General features: G+C 42.2%; 2 protein-coding genes and 1 pseudogene across 2 annotated transcripts in view; 2 read left to right on the top strand and 1 right to left on the bottom strand.

Annotated features, from left to right (window-relative positions):
* The window catches only part of POLE4 (DNA polymerase epsilon 4, accessory subunit), a 195,256-nt gene that overhangs the window by 13,965 nt on the left and 161,982 nt on the right, over positions 1 to 19,309 (bottom strand). The gene's annotated exons all lie outside the window — the stretch shown is intronic.
* Positions 1 to 19,309, top strand: part of TACR1 (tachykinin receptor 1) — a 259,672-nt gene that overhangs the window by 180,594 nt on the left and 59,769 nt on the right. The gene's annotated exons all lie outside the window — the stretch shown is intronic.
* LOC131765741 (LIM and SH3 domain protein 1 pseudogene) lies at positions 8,350 to 9,129 on the top strand (annotated as a pseudogene).

Below are 19,309 nucleotides of genomic sequence, written 5' to 3'. Positions count from 1 at the left end.
CTGCAACTTTACTGAATTCTTTGATGAGCTCTAGTAGTTTTCTCATGACATCTTTTGGATTTTCTATGTACAGTATCATGTTATTTGCAAACTATGATAGTTTTACTTCTTCCTTCCCAGTTTGCATTCCTTTTATTTCTTTTTCTTGTCTGATTGCTGTGTCTAAGACTTCCAATACCATGTTGAATAAAAGTAGCAAAAGTGGGCATCCTTGTCTTGTTCCTTACCTTAGGGGAAACACTTTTAGCTTTTCACTGCTGGGTATGATGTTATCTGTGGGCTTATCATATATGGCCTTTATTATGTTGAGGTACATTCCCTCTATACCCACATTGTGGAGAGTTTTTAAAATCATAACTGAATGTTGAATTTTGTCAAAAGCTTTTTCTACTGGCCTGCTGGTGTGTGGGTTTGGTCCTGCCATGGCAGACTGCAGGACTGCCATTGTCCTGGGGCTTGTATGCACCTGCTGGTGAGTGAGCTTGTCCCAAGGCTAGAACAGGCTAGCTGGTGGACAGTGCCAAGTCCCAGGAGATTCTGGGGCTGGTGCATGCCCACTGGTTGGTGGAGCTGCGTCCTGAGGTCTATGACTGCAAAGCCCTGGGGGTTTCAGGTCTAGTGTCTACACAGTGGTGTGTGTGGGTGAGTCCTGCACACTCTGGACAGGGCTATGTCCAAGGGTGGCTGTGCACTCAAGGAATCTTAAGGCAGCCTGTCTGCTGGTAGCAGGTAGGGGCTGTTTCCCTGTCTAGTTAATTGCTTGGCTTGAGACATCCCAGTACTGGTGCCTACAGGCTGATGGGTGGCGACAGCGATGGGTCCTGAGGCTAATAAGCTAGAGGGAGGATTCCAAAATGGCACCTGCCAAAACCAGTGTCCACACCATAGAATAAACTCCCCAAAATGGATGTTGCCAGTGTCTGTGTCCACGGATGAGCTCCAGCTGCCTCCTGCCTCTCCAGGATACTCTCCAAGATCAGCACGTAGGTCTGACCCAGGCTCTTTTCAAATTACTGCTTCTGCCTTAGGTCTCAAAGCTTGTGAGATTTTGCATGTGCCCCTTAAGAGTGAAGCCTCTATTTTCCCCAGTCCTTTGTGACTCCCCAAAATAAGGCCACTGGACTTCAAAGCCAAATGTTCTGGGGTGCTCATCCTCCTGGTGCAGGACCCCAAGGCTGGGGAGCCTGATATGGGGTTCAGATCCCTCACTCTTTGGGGACGGCTTCTACAATTGTAATTATTCTCCCATTTGTGGGTCACCCACCCATGCTACTGTCTTGGCTGTACCATGACTCTGCCCCTCCTACCAGTCTCATTGTTATTCCTTCTTTATATCTTTAGTTGTAGAAAATCTTCTCTGGTAGGTTCCAGGCTATTTCATCAATACTTGTTCTGTAAATTGTTGTAATTTGGTGTGCTCATGAGAGGAGCTGAGCTCAGGGTCTTCCTACTCCACCATCTTGGGAACACCCCCACTGCTTTTGCACTATTAAAGGGCCTCAGGCCCAGATACACAGTCTGTGCCATCTATTGCATACCTCACATTGATGATATGATTTATTTCTCACTAAGGTATTAGAAACAAATTTAGTTTACCACACATAAAATAACATTGCCTGTAGATGACAAGGAGTAGTTAAAGACTCTTAATCAGGAATTTTCTTATTTTGATAGCTTTAATTCCATTTCCCCTTTTCTCAGCAACTCCAGATTTCTTTCATGTTATCCTTTCTGTGTAAATTTGTTTTCCTCTTAATTCTTAGAAAGAACCCCCCAGACAAAGGTAATCACACTGACATGGTAGGTTAAGACAGACAGTCTTTGATAGGATCTGTTGATCTGTGAGATTGATCTTATGAACCAGATTATGGAGGACCCTATTTATCATCCCATAGAATAGGGTTCTGATCCTGTAAGTCAGGCAATTCTATGTGGTCTTTGGAGACCCCCCTCATCCCCCAACAAGGAGCTGTCATAGATGGGTAGGTGTCGGGATTGGATGGGGATCTGTGCCTCCAGTGTGGAGTGATAGATGAACATCAGTTTTTGGATATAGGTGGCCCAATTTTTCAGAGAATAGGAGTCTGAGTTACAGAGATACTTTATCCAGCACTGGATTCTCTTGATCTGTCCATAACCCTTTTGAAATTGGATTAAAATGTCCCCAGCTCCCATTTTCTAACACCTCTCTATATCTGCATTGTTCAACTAAGTTATAACAAAGGTATTTTTATTTTTAAATTTTTATTGGAGTAAAGTTTATTTACAATATTGTGTTAGTTTCAGGTGTACACCAAAGTAAATCAGTTATACATATATCCACTCTTTTTTTTAGATTTTTTTCCCAAAAGGCCATTACAAAATATTGAGTAGAGTTCTCTGTGCTATTATACAGTAGGTTCTTATTAGTTGTCTATTTTATATATAGTAGTGTGTATATGTCAATCTCAATCTCCCAATTTATCTCTCTCCCCACTTATACCCTGGTAACCAAAGTTTGTTTTCTACACCTGTGACTCTACTTCTGTTTTGTAAATAAGTCCATTTGTACCTTTTTCTAGATTCCATATATAAGTGATATCATATGACATTTGTATTTCTGTGTCTGACTTACTTCACTCAGTATGACAATCTCTAGGTCCATCCATGTTGATGCAAAGACATTATTTAGTTCTTTTTTATGGCTAATATTCCATTGTATATATGTACCACACCTTCTTTATCAATTCCTCTGTTGGTGGACACTTAGGTTATTTCCATGTCCTGGCTGTTGTAAATAGTACTGCAGTGAACATTGGGGTGCACGTATCTTTTTGAATTATGGTTTTCTCTGGGTATCTGCCTAGGAGTGGGACTACTGGGTCATATGGTAGTTCTATTTTTAATTCTTTAAGGAACCTCCATACTGTTCTCCATAGTGGCTGTACCAATTCACATTCCCACCAACAGTCAGGAGGGTTCCCTTTTCTCCACACCCTCTCCAGCATTTATTGTTTGTAGATTTCTTTTTTTTTTAAACATCTTTCGTGGAGTATAATTCCTTTACAATGGTGTGTTAGTTTCTGCTTTATAACAAAGTGAATCAGTTATACATAAACATATGTTCCTATATCTCTTCCTTCTTGCATCTCCCTCCCTCCCACCCACCCTATCCCACGCCTCTAGGCAGTCACAAAACACTGAGCTGATGTTGCTGTGCTATGCAGCTGCTTCCCACTAGCTATCTATTTTAAGTTTGATAGTGTATATATGTCCATGACACTCTATCACTTTGTCACAGCTTACACTTCCCTCTCCCCATATCCTCAAGTCCATTCTCTAGTAGGTCTATGTCTTTATTCCCATCTTAACCCTAGGTTCTTCATGACTTTTTTTTTTTTTCTTAGATTCCATATATATGGGTTAGCATACTGTATTTGTTTTTCTTTCTGACTTACTTCACTCTGTATAACAGACTGTAAGACCATCCACCTCACTACAAATAACTCAATTTCATTTCTTATTAAGGGTGAATAACATTCCATTGTATATATGTGCCACATCTTCTTTATTCATTCATCCGAAGATGGACACTTAGGTTGCTTCCATCTTCCTCAATGGTGAAAAACTGAAAGCATTTCCACTAAGATCAGGAACAAGACAAGGTTGCCGACTCTCACCACTCTTATTCAACATAGTTTTGGAAGTTTTAGCCACAGCAGTCAGACAAGAAAAGGAAATAAAAGGAATCCAAATCGGAAAACAAGTAAAGCTGTCACTGTTTGCAGATGACATGATACTATACATAGAGAATCCCAAAGATGCTACCAGAAAACTACTAGAGCTAATCAATGAATTTGATAAAGGAGCAGGATACAAAATTAATGCACAGAAATCTCTGGCATTCCTATAACCAATGATGAAAAATCTGAAAATGACATTAAGAAAACACTCCCATTTACCATTGCAACAAAAAGAATAAAATATCTAAGAATAAACCTGCCTAAGGAGACAAAAGACCTCTATGCAGAAAATTATGGGACACTGATGAAAGAAATTAAAAATAATACAAATAGATGGAGAGATATACCATGTTCTTGGATTGAAAGAATCAACATTGTGAAAATGACTCTACTACCCAAAGCAATCTACAGATTCACTGCAATCCTTATCAAACTACCACTGGCATTTTTCACAGAACTAGAACAAAAAATTTCACAATTTGTATGGAAACAAAAAAGACCCCGAATAGCCAAAGCAATCTTTAGAACAAAAAATTGAGCTGGAGGAATCAGGCTCCCTGACTTCAGACTATACTACAAAGCTACAGTAATCAAGACAGTATGGTACTGGCACAAAAAGAGAAATATAGATCCATGGAACAGTATAGAAAGCCCAGAGATAAACCCCCACACATATGGTCACCTTATCTTTGATAAAGGAGGCTTGAATATACAGTGGAGAAAAGACAGCCTCTTCAATAAGTGGTGCTGGGAAAACTGGACAGCTACCGGTAAAAGTATGAGATTAAAACACTCCCTAATACCATACACAAAAATAAGCTCAGAATGGATTAAAAATCTAAATGTAAGGCCAGAAACTATCAAACTCTTAGAAGAAAACATAGGCAGAACACTCTATGACATAAATCACAGCAAGATCCTTTTTGACCCACCTCCTAGAGAAATGGAAATAAAAACAAAAATAAAGAAATGGAACCTAATGAAACTTAAAAGATTTTGCACAGCAAAGGAAACCATAAACAAGAAGAAAAGACAACCCTCAGAATGGGAGAAAATGTTTGCAAATGAAGCAACTGACAAAGGATTAATCTCCAAAATTTACAGTCAGCTCACTTACAGAAAAACAAAAAACCCAATCCAGAAATGGGCAGAAGACCTAAGTAGACATTTCTCTAAAGAAGATATACAGATTGCCAGCAAACACATGAAAGAATGTTCAACATCATTAATTAGAGAAATGCAAATCAAAACTACAATGAGATATCATCTCACACCAGTGCGAATGACCATCATCAAAAAATCTAGAAACAATAAATGCTGGAGAGGGTGTGGAGAAAAGGGAACCCTCTTGCACAGCTGGTGGGAATATAAATTGATACAGCCACTATGGAGAACAGTATGGGGGTTCCTTTAAAAACAAAGTAAAAATAGAACTACCATACAACCCAGCAATCCCACTCCTGGGCATATACCCTGAGAAAACCATAATTCAAAAAGAGTCATGTACCAAAATGTTCATTTCAGCTCTATTTACAATAGCCAGGAGATATTTGTAGATTTCTTGATGATAGCCATTCTAACTAGTGTGAGGTGATACCTCGTTGTTTTGATTTACATTTCTCTAATAATTAGCAATGTTGAGCACGTTTTCATGTGCTTTTCAGACACCTGTATGTCTTCTTTGGAGAAATGTCTATTTAGATCATCCCCCCATTTTTTGATGGGGGTTTTTGGTATTTTTGATATTGAGCTTCATGAGCTCTTTGAATATTTTGGAGATAAAGTCCTTGTCGGCTGCTTCATTTGCAAATATTTTCTGCCATTGTGAGGGTTGTCTTTTGGTTTTCTTTACGGTTTCCTCTGCTGTGTAAAATTTTAAAGTTTCATTAGGTCCCATTTGCTTTTTTAAAAAAATTTTTCAGTACACTAGCAGGTGGGTCAAAAAATATCTTCCTGGGCTTCCCTGGTGGAGAAGTGGTTGAGAGTCTGCTTGCCGATGCAAGGGACACGGGTTCGTGCCCCGATCTGGGATGATCCCACATGCTGCAGAGTGGCTAGGCCCGTGAGCCACGGCTGCTAAGCCTGCGTGTCCAGAACCTGTGCTCCACAATGGAAGAGGCCACAACAGTGAGAGGCCCACTTACCGCAAAAAAAAAAAAAAAAAAAACTTTTCCTGAGATTTATGTCAAAGAGTGTTTTGACTATGTTTTCCTCAAATAGTTTTATAGTGTCTGGTCTTACATTTAGGTCTTTCACCCATTTTGAGTTTTTTTTTAAACATCTTTATTAGAGTACAATTGCTTTACAATGGTGTGTCAGTTTCTGCTTTATAACAAAGTGAATCAGTTATACAAATAAATATGTCTCCATATAACTTCCCCCCGGAATCTCCCTCCCTCCCACCCTCCCTATCCCATGCCTCCAGGTGGTCACAAAACACCAAGCTGATCTCCCTGTTCTATGCAGCTGCTTCCCACCAGCTATTTACTTTACATTTGGTAGTGTCCATGCCACTTTCTCACTTTGTCCCAGCTTACCCTTTCCCCTCCCCTTACCCTCAAGTCCATTCTCTAGTAAGTCTGCATCTTTATTCCTGTCTTGCCCCTAGGTTCTACTGACCATTTTCTATTTTTTTAAAGATTCCATATATATGTGTTAGCATATGGTATTTGTTTTCCTCTTTCTGACTAATTTCATTCTGTATGACAGTCTCTAGGTCCATCCACATCACTACAAATAACTCAGTTTCATTTCTTTTTATGGCTGAGTAATATTCCATTGTATATATGTGTCACATCTTCTTCATTCATCTGTAGATAGACACTTAGGTTGCTTCCATGTCCTGGCTATTGTAAATAGGGCTGCAATGAACATTTTGGTACATGACTCTTTTTGAATTATGGTTTTCTCAGGTTATATGCTGAGTAGTGGGATTGCTGGGTCTTATGGTTGTTCTATTTTTAGTTTTTTAAGGAACATCCATACTGTTCTCTATAGTGGCTGTATCAGTTTACATTCCCACCAACAGTGCAAGAGGGTTCCCTTTTCTCCCCACCTGCTCCAGCATTTATTGTTTCTAGATTTTTTGATGATGGTCATTCGCACTGGTGTGAGATGATATCTCATTGTAGTTTTGATTTGCATTTCTCTAATGATTAATGATGTTGAGCAATCTTTCATGTGTTTGTTTGCAATCTGTATATCTTCTTTAGAGAAATGTCCATTTAGGTTTTCTGCCCATTTTTGGATTGGGTTGTTTGGTTTTTTTTATATTGAGCTGCATGTGTTCCTAGTATGTTTTGGATATTAATCCTTTGTCAGCTGCTTCATTTGCAAGTATTTTCTCCCATTCTGAGGGTTGTCTTTTCCTCTTGTTTATGGTTTCCTTTGCTGTGCAAATGCTTTCAAGTTTCATGAGGTCCCATTTGTTTATTTTTGTTTTTATTTCCATTTCTCTAGGAGGTGGGTCAAAAAAGATCTTCCTGTGATTTATGTCATAGAGTGTTCTGCCTATGTTTTCCTCTAAGAGTTTGATGGTGTCTGACCTTACATTTAGGTCTTTAATCCATTTTGAGTTTATTTTTGTGTATGGTGTTAGGGAGTGTTCTAATTTCATTCTTTTACATGTAGCTGCCCTGTTTTCCCAGCACCACTTATTGAAGAGACTGCCTTTTCTCCATTGTATATTCTTGCCTCCTTCATCATAGATTAGGTAATCATGGTGCATGGGTTTATTTCTGGGTTTTCCATCCTGTTCCATTGATCTTTATTTCAGTTTTTGTGTCACTACCATACTATTTTGATGACTATAGCTTTGCAGTATAGTCTGAAGTCAGGGAGCTGATTCTTCTGGCTCTGACTTTTGTTTCTCAGGTTTGCTTTGGGTATTTGTGGTTTTTTGTGTTTCCATACAAATTTTAAAAATTTTTTGTTCTAATTCTGTGAAAATTGCCATTGGTAATTTGATAGGGATTGCACTGAATCTATAGACTGCTTTGGGTAGTACAGTCATTTGGTCAATGTTGATTCTTCCAGTCCAAGAACATGGTATATCTCTCCATCTGTCTGTGTCATATTTTATTAGTTTCATTAGTATTTATAGTTTTCTGAGTACAGGTCTTTTGCCTCCTTAGCTAGGTTGAATCCTAGGTATTTTATACTTTTTGTTCCAGTGGTAAATGGGATTGTTTCCTTAATTTATCTTTCTTATCTTTTGTTGTTAGTGTATAAGAATGAGAGATATTTCTTGTATTAATTTTGTATCATGCAACTTTACCAAATTAATTGATGAGCTGTAGTAGTTTTCTGGTAGCATCTTTATAATTTTTTATGTATAGTATCATCATCTGCAAATAGTGACACTTTAGCTTCTTCCTTTCCAATTTGTGTACAGTTTATTTCTTTTTTTTCTCTGATTGCCATGGCTAGGACTTCCAAAACTAAGTTCAATAAAAGTGGCTAGAGTGGACATCCTTCTCTTGTTCCTGATCTCTGAGGAAATGCTTTCAGTTTTGCACCATTGAAAATGATGTTTGAGTTGCAGCTGCGGCCGTCTCCCGCCAGCTAGCTACGGCGAAAGAGAACATGCACGAGCTTCGGCGTCCCCACCCTAGCCTTTCCCAGAGCCATGAATCCCAACTGCACCTGGTGCAGCAAGATCGTGTACCCTACGGAGAAGGTGAACTGTCTGGATAAGTTCTGGCATAAAGCATGCTTCCACTGCGAGACCTGCAAGATGACACTCAACATGAAGAACTACAAGGGCTATGAGAAGAAGCCCTACTGCAACACATAGTACCCCAAGCAGTCCTTCACCATGGTGGTTGATACCTCAGAAAGCCTCTGCCTCAAGCAACAGAGTGAGCTCCAGAGTCAGGTGCGTTACAAGGAGGAGTTTGAGAAGAACAAGGGCAAAGGCTTCAATGTGGTGGCAGACACACCCGAACTCCAGAGGATCAAGAAGACCCAGGATCAGATCAGTAACATAAAATACCACGAAGAGTTTGAGAAGAGCCGCATGGGTCTCAGCGGGGGTGAGGGCCTGGAGCTGGAGCACCGAGATCCCCAGGACACTGGCTATCGGGGGCCCCAGGAACAGCAGCCTCACCACATCTCAACCAGCGCCCCAGTTTACCAGCAGCCCCAGCAGCAGCAGGCAGCCCAGTCCTACGGTGGCTACAAGGAGCCTGCAGCCCCGGTCGCCAAACAGCGCAGTGCCCCAGGTGGGGGCGGGAAGCGGTACCGTGCCGTGTATGACTACAGTGCCACCGACGAGGACGAGGTCTCCTTCCAGGACAGGGACACCATAGTCAATGTGCAGCAGATCGACGACGGCTGGATGTACAGGACCGTGGAGCACACCGGCGACACGGGGATGCTGCCAGTCAACTACGTGGAGGCCGTCTGAGCCCGCCAGGTGCCGCCCGCCCCATCCGTCTTCAGTGCATTCCACAGCATCGCATCCGTCCTGGGCGTGACCTGTCCACACTTTGGTGTCTCTGTTTTTTAAAATCTGCAACAGCTTGTTTATTCTCCCCCCTCTTCCAGCTTCTTTTGCCAACTGAAGCCTTGTTCTGACACTTTTGCGGCTCCTTCCTCTGGCAGGTTTTCCCCTTGACCAACTTCTTGATTTTCTCTCTGGATGGAACAGGTGTGGACCGCTCTGGGGGAAGCCGAGGCCCGTGGGGCTGGTCTGGTGGGGGCGACCCGTCAGCTCCCAGGCCTCTGCCTTCTCTCTTTTCTGCCCCCTAAGCCCCTCCTGCCCACCTCCTCACACACCCAAACATTCCAGGCTGGATGAGCCCCAGACCCCCAGGACTCCCAGGGCGGCCGGGAGTTGCTTCACACACTCCCGGGAGTGGGACCCACCTCCCTTGGCACCCGTCCCCCCCGGGATGGGGACGGGGGTGGAGAGGTTGCTGCCATCGTGCAGGGACCAGAGGGCTTTGCCTCTGCTTCTCAAAGATGGGGCTGCCAGCCCTCCAAGGGGCTCCCCTCACCCCGCTCTCCTCAGCTCAAGGACTACAGAGGAGAGTGAAGTTCCTGCTTTGGGATTCATTCATCCCTCCTGACACGGTTCCTTTTCACACTGTGATTTTGCTCTGCTGCCCACCCGAGCCTGGTGTGGGCGAGCAGCTCCCCAGGAAGCTCATCTTAGGTCTGGTTCTCGCCTTTCTTACTTTAGGGACAGCTGCAGGAAGGAGGGGAACGGGGTGTTCTCTCCGCAGCGCTTTTCCCTCACTCCCATCCCGGTCTCCAGGGTCCCTGGCTTGCCTCCTTGTGAAGGGTGGGGCAAGGAAGCCTCGGGCCTCTCGCCCGTGCAGTCCAGCCTCCCGCGAGATCTAGTTAAGCCGCTCCTCGCCACGCCTCCTGGCAAGGTGTCTCCAGGCCTTCCATGGCTTCTCGCTCCCCACTTCCCACCCAACCCCAGCTGGACTGTGCGAAACCACAGGACCCTCTGTATCTCCAGAACTTTGTCGCGGGGGAAGGAGCGAGTGTCTGCAGGTGTCCATGACAGGCGAGGGTGAGTGTGAGCATGAGAGAAGCGGGCGGGGTGCGGGCTGTGTGTGCAGCGCTGTCCTCCCCGATATTTTCATCAAAACCCACAGTGAGAGGGGAGGACGCTGGGGGAGAGAAATTCCTTATGTTTTCTTTGGAGTGAAAAAGCCCTCCTTCTATCCCCGAATGGAGGAAAAAACCACCCACCCCCTTTCCAATGTGCCAGGCAGAAGTAAGGGGGGGGGTGCTTGGTGGGGAGGGGTGGGGGAAAGCTTTGTGGCTCCAGGCATATTCTCTCCCCCATCTCTGTGTCCTGGGCCTCAGAATAGGGGACCAGAGAACCCTGTGTCACCAGCACTGTCTCCCCCGCCCCCCACCCCCCTGCCCAGGCTAGTTTCCCAGTTACTTAAAGCCTCCTTGAAGCAGAGGGAGAGGGTCCCAGGGCTACAAAGCTGGAAGTACAGACCCAGGATGAGGAAGGGAAAGATGGTGCTATCTCCAAGTCCCTTCTCTTGTTCGTTGGTGGCTGTGACGACACTTACCTGGCTTTATTCATCTCTGGGCTTTCTTGTCACCCTTCTGGGTCTCACCCTCCTATCTTCACCTCGCTGAGTCAGCTGACTCAGGCCCCACAGGTTGACATCTTTGCATCCTTGTGCCCTGTAGGCATATTTAGCATCAAGTCCTCACTGCTTGTTAGTTGACTTGGGAATATTTACCCCAAATCAGAGGCTTGAGCGCCTGCCTGACCAATCCTTTTTCCCCCTTGGCCAGAGCCACAGTGAAGGCAGGTGGAGTGTCTTATATTGGGCAATTTGGGGGATGAGGGAGGCAGAGAGGGAACAATTTTGGGAGACTTGAGGCAGGCGCTGGTCCATTTTGTTTCCTCTTGATCTCAAAGCACAATGTGGATTCTGGGACCAAAGGTCAGAGACACATCCTGTTGGAGAACCTGCGTTTGGCAGGGTGGTGAAAGAGTGGGAGGAGGACCTGAGGGAGCAAGAAGTAGCCTCTTTTCACTCGGCTTAAATTTCCTTCCAAAACAAGACAAGGCAGTTACTGGAATCTTGCTGCCAGCCCTCTACTCCTCCCATCCTAAAAATAGGGGACATTTTCTCACACACCCCCAGAGAGAGGAGGGACTGTCACACTGGTAATGAGGGACCCAGGGGCTGCTGGGAGTCCTTATTCCTTTCCAGAAACATCCATCCCTAGAAGAGCACAGAACTTGAGGGCTGGGCCGAGTCCCTGGTCTTTTCTTACATTTCACAGGTTTTTTAGCTGATCTAATCCCAGGAAAGCAAAGCTAGAATGTGAGTATAACTTTAGTGGACCAATAATAAAATGCAAGAAGCCCAATGGTGAGAAAAGTGAATTCTCTCAATATTGCTTCCTGTTTTCTTCCTCATGTCCCTCCAGGGAAAATTACTTTATTGTTTAATTTCCACCTTTTCCCCCTCACATATGCACTTCTGGGCCTTTTTTTTTTTTTTTAATAGCTGGAAAAAAAATACCACCCCACAGACCTGTATTTAAAAAGAAATAGAAATGACCATGTGAAATTTGCCTCTGTCCAAACATTTCATGCATGTGTGTGTGTGAAGCCGTCCGTTCATCTTTCTATATGGGGTAGTTGTCTTTCCTTGGTCTGTTTTCGTCCCCTCCCTCGTGGGCTTGTGCTTGGGATCAAATCTTTATGGGCTGTTATGATTTTGAACAGTTGACTTGGACCACAAGTAACTCTTTCTCCTGGTGACTCAAATAAAAGTATAATATTTAACTGCAAAAAAAAAAAGAAAAAGAAAATGATGTTTGCTGTGGGTTTGCCTTATATGGACTTTATTATGTTGAGGTAGGTTCCCTCTATCCCTACTTTCTGTAGAGTTTTTATCATAAATGGGTGTTGAATTTTGTCAAAAGCTTTTTCTGCATCTATTGAGATGATCATATAGTTTTTGTTCTTCAATTTGTTAATATGGTGTATCACACTGATTGGTTTGCATATATTGAAGAATCCTTACATCCCTGGAATAAATCCCACTTGATCACGGTGTATAATCCTTTTAATGTGTTGTTGGATTCTGTTTGCTAGTATTTTGTTGAGCATAGTTATATCTATGTTCATCAATGATATTGTTCTGTAATTTTTGTGTGTGATATCTTTGTCTGGTTTTGGTATCAGGTTGATGGTGCCCTCCTAGTATGAGCTTGGGAGTGTTCCTTCCTCTGCAATTTTTTGAAGAGTTTCAGAAGAGTAGGTGTTAACTCTTCTCCAAGTGTTTGATAGAATTTTCCTGTGAAACCATCTCATCCTGGACTTTATTTTGTTGGAAGATTTTTAATTACAGTTTGAATTTCAGTACTAGTGATTGGCCTCTTCATAATTTCTGTTTCTTCATGGTTCTATCATGGAAGGTTGTACCTTTCTAAGAATTTTTCTATTTCTTCCAGGTTGTCCATTTTATTGGCATATAGTTGTCCAGAGCAGTCTCTTATGAGCCTTTGTATTTCTGTGGTGTCTGTTTTAACTTCTTTTCATTTCCAATTTTATTGATTTGAGTCCTCTTCCTTTTTTCTTCATGAATCTGGTTAAAGGTTTATCAATTTTGTATATCTTCTCAAAGAACCAGCTTTTAGTTTCATTGATTGTTGGTATTGTTTTCTTCATCTCTATTTCATTTACTTCTGCTCAGGTGTTTATGATTTCTTTCCTTCTACTAACTTTCTGTTGTTTGTTCTTCCTTCTCTGGTTGCTTTAGATGTAAGGTTAGGTTGTTTATTTGAGATTTTCCTTGTTTCTTTTTTTTTTTTTTTAACATCTTTATTTGAGTATAACTATTTTACAAGAGTGTGTTAGTTTCTCCTTTACAACAAAGTGAGTCAGTTATACATATACATATGTTCCCATAACTCTTCCCTCTTTTGTCACCCTCCCTCCCACCCTCCCTATCCCACCCCTCTAGGTGGTCACAAAGCACAGAGGTGAACTCCCTGTGCTATGCTGCAGCTTCCCACTAGCTATCTAATTTACATTTGGTAGTGTGTATATGTCCGTGCCACTCTCTCACATCGTCACAGCTTACCCTTCCCCCTCCCCATATCCTCAAGTCCATGCTCTAGTAGGTCTGTGTGCTGTAAACTTCCCTCTTAGAACTTCTTTTGCTGAATTCCATAGGTTTTGGATCATCATTGTCATTTATCTCTAGGTACTTTTTGATTTCCTCTTTGATTTCTTCAGTGATCCATTGGTTATTTATTTACATATTGTTTAGTCTCCATGTGTTTGTGTTTTTTACAGTTTTTTTCCTGTAATTGATTTCTAATCTCATAGCATTGTGGTCAGAAAAGACGCTTAAATTTACCGAAGCTTGATTTGTGACCCAAGATGTGACCTATCCTGGAGAATGTTCTGTGTGCATTTGAGAAGAAAGGGTAATCTGTTGTTTTTGGATGGAATGTCCTATAAACATCAATTAAGTTTATTTGGTCTACTGTGTCATTTAAGGCTTATGTTTCCTCATTAATTATCTGTCTGGATTATCTGTCCATTGGTGTAAGTGGGGTGTTAAAGTCTCCCACTATTATTGTGTTACTGTCAATTTCCCCTTTTATGACTATTAGCATTTGTCTTATATTTTGAGGTGCTCCTATGTTGGGTGCACATATATTTACAATTGTTATATCTTCTTTTTGGATTGATTCCTTGATCATTATGTAGTGTCCTTCCTTGTCTCTTGCAACAGTCTTTATTTAAAGTCTATTTTGTCTAATATGAGTATTGCTACTGCAGCTTTCTTTTGATTTCCATTTGCATGGAATACCTATTTCCATCCCATCGCTTTCAGTCTATATGTTTCCCTAGGTCTGAAGTAGGTCTCTTGTAGATGGCATATATACAGATCTTGCTTTTGTACCCATTCGGCCAGTCTGTGTCTTTTTTTTTTGGAGCATTTAATCCTTTTACATTTAAGGTAATTACTGATATGTATGTTCTTATTACCATTTACTAATTGTTTTGGGTTTGTTTTTGTAGGTCTTTTTTCTTCCCTTCCTCTTTTGTTCTCTTCTCTTGTGGTTTGATGACCATCTTTAGTGTTGTGTTTGGGTTGCTTTTCCTTTTTTGTGTGTAGCTATTGTAGTTTTTTGGTTTGCATTTCCCATGAAGTTTTGATAAAGCAGTCTGTATATGTACAAGGTTTTTTAAGTTGCTAGTCTCTTAATTTCAAATGCAATTCCCATTTCCTACCTTTGTACTCTCCTCTCATCATGGTTGCTGGTTTTGATATCATATTTGTGTGTGGATAATTTCCTGCTTTTATTGTATGTTTGCCTTTACCAGTGGGCTTTCTCATTTGTGATTTTCTTATTTCTAGTTGTGACCTCTCCCCCCAACCCCTTTGATTAGAAAAGTTCTTTTGGCATTTGTTGTAAAGATGGTTTGGTGGTGCTGAATTCTCTTAGCTTTTGCTTGTCTCTAAAGCTTTTGATTTCTCCTTCAAATCTGTATGACAACCTTGCTGGGTAGAGTATTCTTGGTTGTAGGTTTTTCCCTTTCATCACATTGAATTTATCATGTCACTCCCTTCTGGCTTGCAGAGTTTCTGCTGAAAAATCAGCTGATAACCTGGGAATTCCCTTGTATGTTATTTGCTGCTTTTCGCTTGTTGCTTTCAATATTTTTTCATTATATTTAATTTTTGTTAGTTTGATTAATGTGTGTCTTGGTGTGTTCCTCCTTGAATTTATCCTGTATGGTACTCTCTGAACTTCCTGGACTTCACTGACTATTTCCTTTCCCATGTTAGGGAAGTTTTCAACTAGAATCTCTCAAATATTTTCTTAGGCTCTTTCTCTTTCTCTTCCTCTCCTGGGACCCCTATAATGTGAATGTTGGTGCATTTCATGTTGTCTCAGATGTCTCTGAGACTGTCCTTATTTCTTTTTATTCTTTTTTCTTTGTTCTATTCTGCAGCAGTGATTTCCAGCATTCTGTTTTCCAGCTCATTTACCCATTCTTCTGCCTCAGTTATTCTGCTGTTCATTCCTTCTAGTGTATTTTTCATTTCAGTTATTGTGTTGTTCATCTCTCTTTGTTTGTTCTTTAGTTCTTCTAGGTCTTTGTTAAACATTTCTTATATCTTCTCGATCCATGCCTCCATTCTTTTTCAAGATCTTGGATCATCTTTAATATCATTACTCTGAATTCTTTTCCAGGTAGATTGCCTGTCTCTTCAAAGGAAGAAGTTTTCTTGTAGGTTTTTATCTTTCCCCTTTGTCTGCAACATGTTTCTTTGTCATCTCATTTTGTGAAACTTACTGTGTTTGTGGTCTCCTTTCCATAGGCTGCAAGATCATAGTTCCTCTTGCTTCTGGTGTCTGCCCCCTGTTGGGTGAGGTTGGTCCAGAGGCTTGTGCCATTATCCACTTCATATGGGTTTTGACTGGTGTGGTGACCAGAGCCTGCCCTAGATATTAAGCAGGGTCTCCCCCTTTGCTCTGTGGTTCTCACTGCCCTTTAGGGCCAGTGGTTTCTCCCTCATTGTTGGAGTAGAGGCCCCCAGATCTGTTTCTTAGCTGTGTTTCTGATCTGTGGTGTGAGGTAGATGGAATTGTAGCACCCACACTGGGAGAGAAGCCACTGTCTATTCCTCCTCTGGAGCTGTTCACCTGTGAATGTGTTCTATTGTGTCACTTTTCACCCATTGTATGGGCTCACAAAATACACTCTTGTTGACACTGCTCTCAGTCCCACCTTAACTGTGCATGTGCCAGTAATTGGCCCTGGTGACTCTCATTTTCACCAGGCCACTAGCACAGATCCACTGAGATCAGATCCCACGACTTCACTTGTCATGCACCTGGACCCACTGTGGGAGCTATGGAAGAAGCTCAGACTCTGGCCTGGCCCAACCCCCACATGTACATGCCCACAAAGCCCATAGCTGTTAAAGCCAGCCTTGTCCCAACTGCCAGAGCACTTACTGTCCTTTTGGATGTTTCACAGGTGCCGAATTTAGGAAGCTGTCACCAGAGTTGTAACTCCATAGTTCGTGAAGCCGTGAGGAGAGATTCCAGCTCTTCTTCCTTAGTCACATGGACCCTGTGGCTCTGCTGTGGTTTCAGCCCCTCCCCTGGGCAGATTTCCTAGTGGGGGGAGCTATCCATGCCCTCTCAGGACAGCAGGGTGGGTAGCAGTGCCCACTGACAGATTTCCTAGTTGCAGAAGCTATCCCTGCCCTTCTGGGTCAGCAGGGGCATGTCCTGGTGTCTGCCCATGAGTTTGAAAGAAGTGGCCAGTGCCCACCTATGGAGCCCAAGATGGCAACTGCGACTTGCACCTGTCCCAGAGCTCCTGTTGGTGGTGTCCTGTTGCTTGGGAACACTCACAGGAAAAGAAGTTCTTATGGTTGTCCCACCCCTCTCCATGTGCCTTCCAATAATGGTGACTTGCCTCTCTGGTGGGCCCAGGTTTCTTCATAGTACACCCTCAGTTGCCACTGCCCAACCTCTTAAGGCTGTTTCCACACCTAACCCTGGTCCTCTCCTTGGTACTGACCTTCAGAGCCTGAGCTTCATTCCCCAACACCCCCGCACACTGACAGAGGAATGTCTCAGGTTGGGGAGCGCAGGGTGGTGGTGCCGACCCTCTGTGCAGGTTACTCTTAGTTTTGCTTTCCACAAACTGATTGTTGCTCTCTCCTCTTAGGCTCTGAAGCTCCCCCTCCTTCCAGGCTGATCTCCCCACCAGTGAGGAGACTTCCCAAGGTGTGGGAACATTTCCTCCTTCACAGATCCCTCCATGGGGCACAGGTCCCATCCTGATTCCTTCTTTTTCCTCTTCCTTTTTTCCTACCCAGTTACATGGAGGTTTTCTTCCCTTTTTGGATGTCTGAGGTCTTCTGTCAGCACTCAGTAGCTGTTCTGTGTCAATTGTTCCACTTGTACAAGTACAATTGTTCCACTTGTATTTTCCATGTTTCTGTGGAAGAAGATGAATTCTGCTTCCTACTCCTCTGTCATCTTGGTCTCTTCTTCACAACAGAAGTTTTTGATGATGTAGGTGATGATGATAATGTACAAGGAAAATAATCTTTATTCTTTAGAGCCCCAACAACTGCCATGTTAACTGGCAAGAACTTTGTTTTCTGAGCACATAATAAGTTGGAAACATGAATTCGGAGAAGAAAGCTGGTGGTATTGCATTCTGCACAATCAAGGGAGGAGGCATTTGAAGTTGGGGGAGGGATGGGAACCAGAGGATTGGCATCATATTGGGAAAGGTGACTCAGAATATGTGAATATGGAATTGCTTACTACAGTGTGTGTGATGCCAACCCTCCCTCCTATCACCCTGTTAGATTATCAGGGAGGTCTTTGCTGCTCATTGATGCGAGTGTATGTGTGGTGTTTGTGTGTTCTTTTGAGAGAATTGAAAGGTGTGCTGAGTTCTGCATCCAGGTTAAGTTGGAATAAAAACAAACACCATATATAGAGTTTCAGTTTTGCAAGATGAAAAGAGTTTTGGAGGGTGACAGTGGTAGTGGTTGTATAACAAAATGAATGTATTTAATACCAATGAACTGTACACTAAAAATGGTTAAGATGGTAAATATTAAAAAATGATGGTAAATATTATATATATTTTACCACAATTTAAAAAAAATATTTAAAGCATCACATGCTGATGTTACAGTCATTCCTAATTTAAATTTCTCCAAAAATCCAAGGAGGTAGGTGTTATTATCCTTATTTAATTAATGAAAACAATTTGTAAACTGAGGCATATAAAACTTATGTAACCTGCCCACAGTCACACATCAGTGGGTGGAAGAGCAACTTCTTCACCAGGTGGGTTGCCTTCTGTCCAACTGCCAGGATCAAGGAGCCTCTGAGGGTAAGCCCCAGCCCAAACAGCAGGCAGGTGTCAGAGCCACACAAGAAAATGCAAACAGATTCCTCTTTTTGAGCTTTGAAATACAATTCAAAGTTCACCTCAGATCATTTATTGTACCCGGGTATGTCGTTCATGGTCAAGAGTAATATAAAAGAAATATAAGGAAAGAAGCCATTTAGAAGTGGGAAATGGACACAGCCTTTGAAGTTAGACAGACTTAAGATAGAGTTCCAGCCTATCAGCCACTACTGTTAGTGACTGTCTCACTAACAGTCATTTAAGTAAGTTTATTTTAATAGTTCTGAGTATTAGTTTCCTAATCTGTAAAATGGGTATAATAGTACCTACCTTATAAGATTATTGAGAGGATTGGAAACAATGTAGCTGAAGCAGGAACTTGTGAATGGGAGCTGTCATTATTATTATTGGACATGGACCCTGCTGTCAAACTACTTATCATGTCTTAGAACATAAAACCTGAGGAGAACTTGAATATCATCTAATTGAGCCCCTTATTGTAAAATGGAGAGAATGAGGTCTAGACTGGTTGGGTAATTTTTCAAGGTCATCATTAACTTATGACCGAGTTAGGAGTAATAGCCCAGTGTGAAATTATTTTTTACCTCCAGGCACATAAGAAATAGAAGATTACAAAAAGGAATTCTGTCAAACACTGAGATGTGAAATAAAAAATTTATTCCATGAGTAACCAGGGGAGGCAGAATCAGTGCAAACCAGAGCCAGGAAAGAAGGCTGGGACTTGACTGGAACTTGAAGGGAGAGTGGAATGCTAATGGGCAGAGCAGATACCCATGCTTAGTTTACATTCTAGCAGGGGGCGGGAAATTAAGCAACAGATAAACAAAAATAAGTAAATTGTATAGCATGTTAGAAGGTGAAAAACAGTATGGGGAAAAAAAATAAAATCAGAGTGGAGATGGAAGTTCAGAGGACAGGAAAGGAGTGGGTTGTACTTTGCAGTAGGATGGTCATGTCATAGAGTAGTGATCTTTGAGCAGACCTGAGGAGGCAATAATATATTTGTTTCAACAAATGCTGTGATAAGTCCCTACACTGTACTTATGGACAAAATGGTGCAATATAGATAATTAGATGAATGGTGTTGATAATGATTTTGATGAAATGATGAGTTACCATATGTGGTGCATTCATTTTAAGCCAGGCAGTATGCTGT

This window comes from Kogia breviceps, chromosome 11 (assembly GCF_026419965.1).
Source record: "Kogia breviceps isolate mKogBre1 chromosome 11, mKogBre1 haplotype 1, whole genome shotgun sequence".
In the NCBI taxonomy this organism is placed as follows: domain Eukaryota; kingdom Metazoa; phylum Chordata; class Mammalia; order Artiodactyla; family Physeteridae; genus Kogia; species Kogia breviceps.
This window is presented reverse-complemented; position numbering and strand designations above follow the sequence as displayed.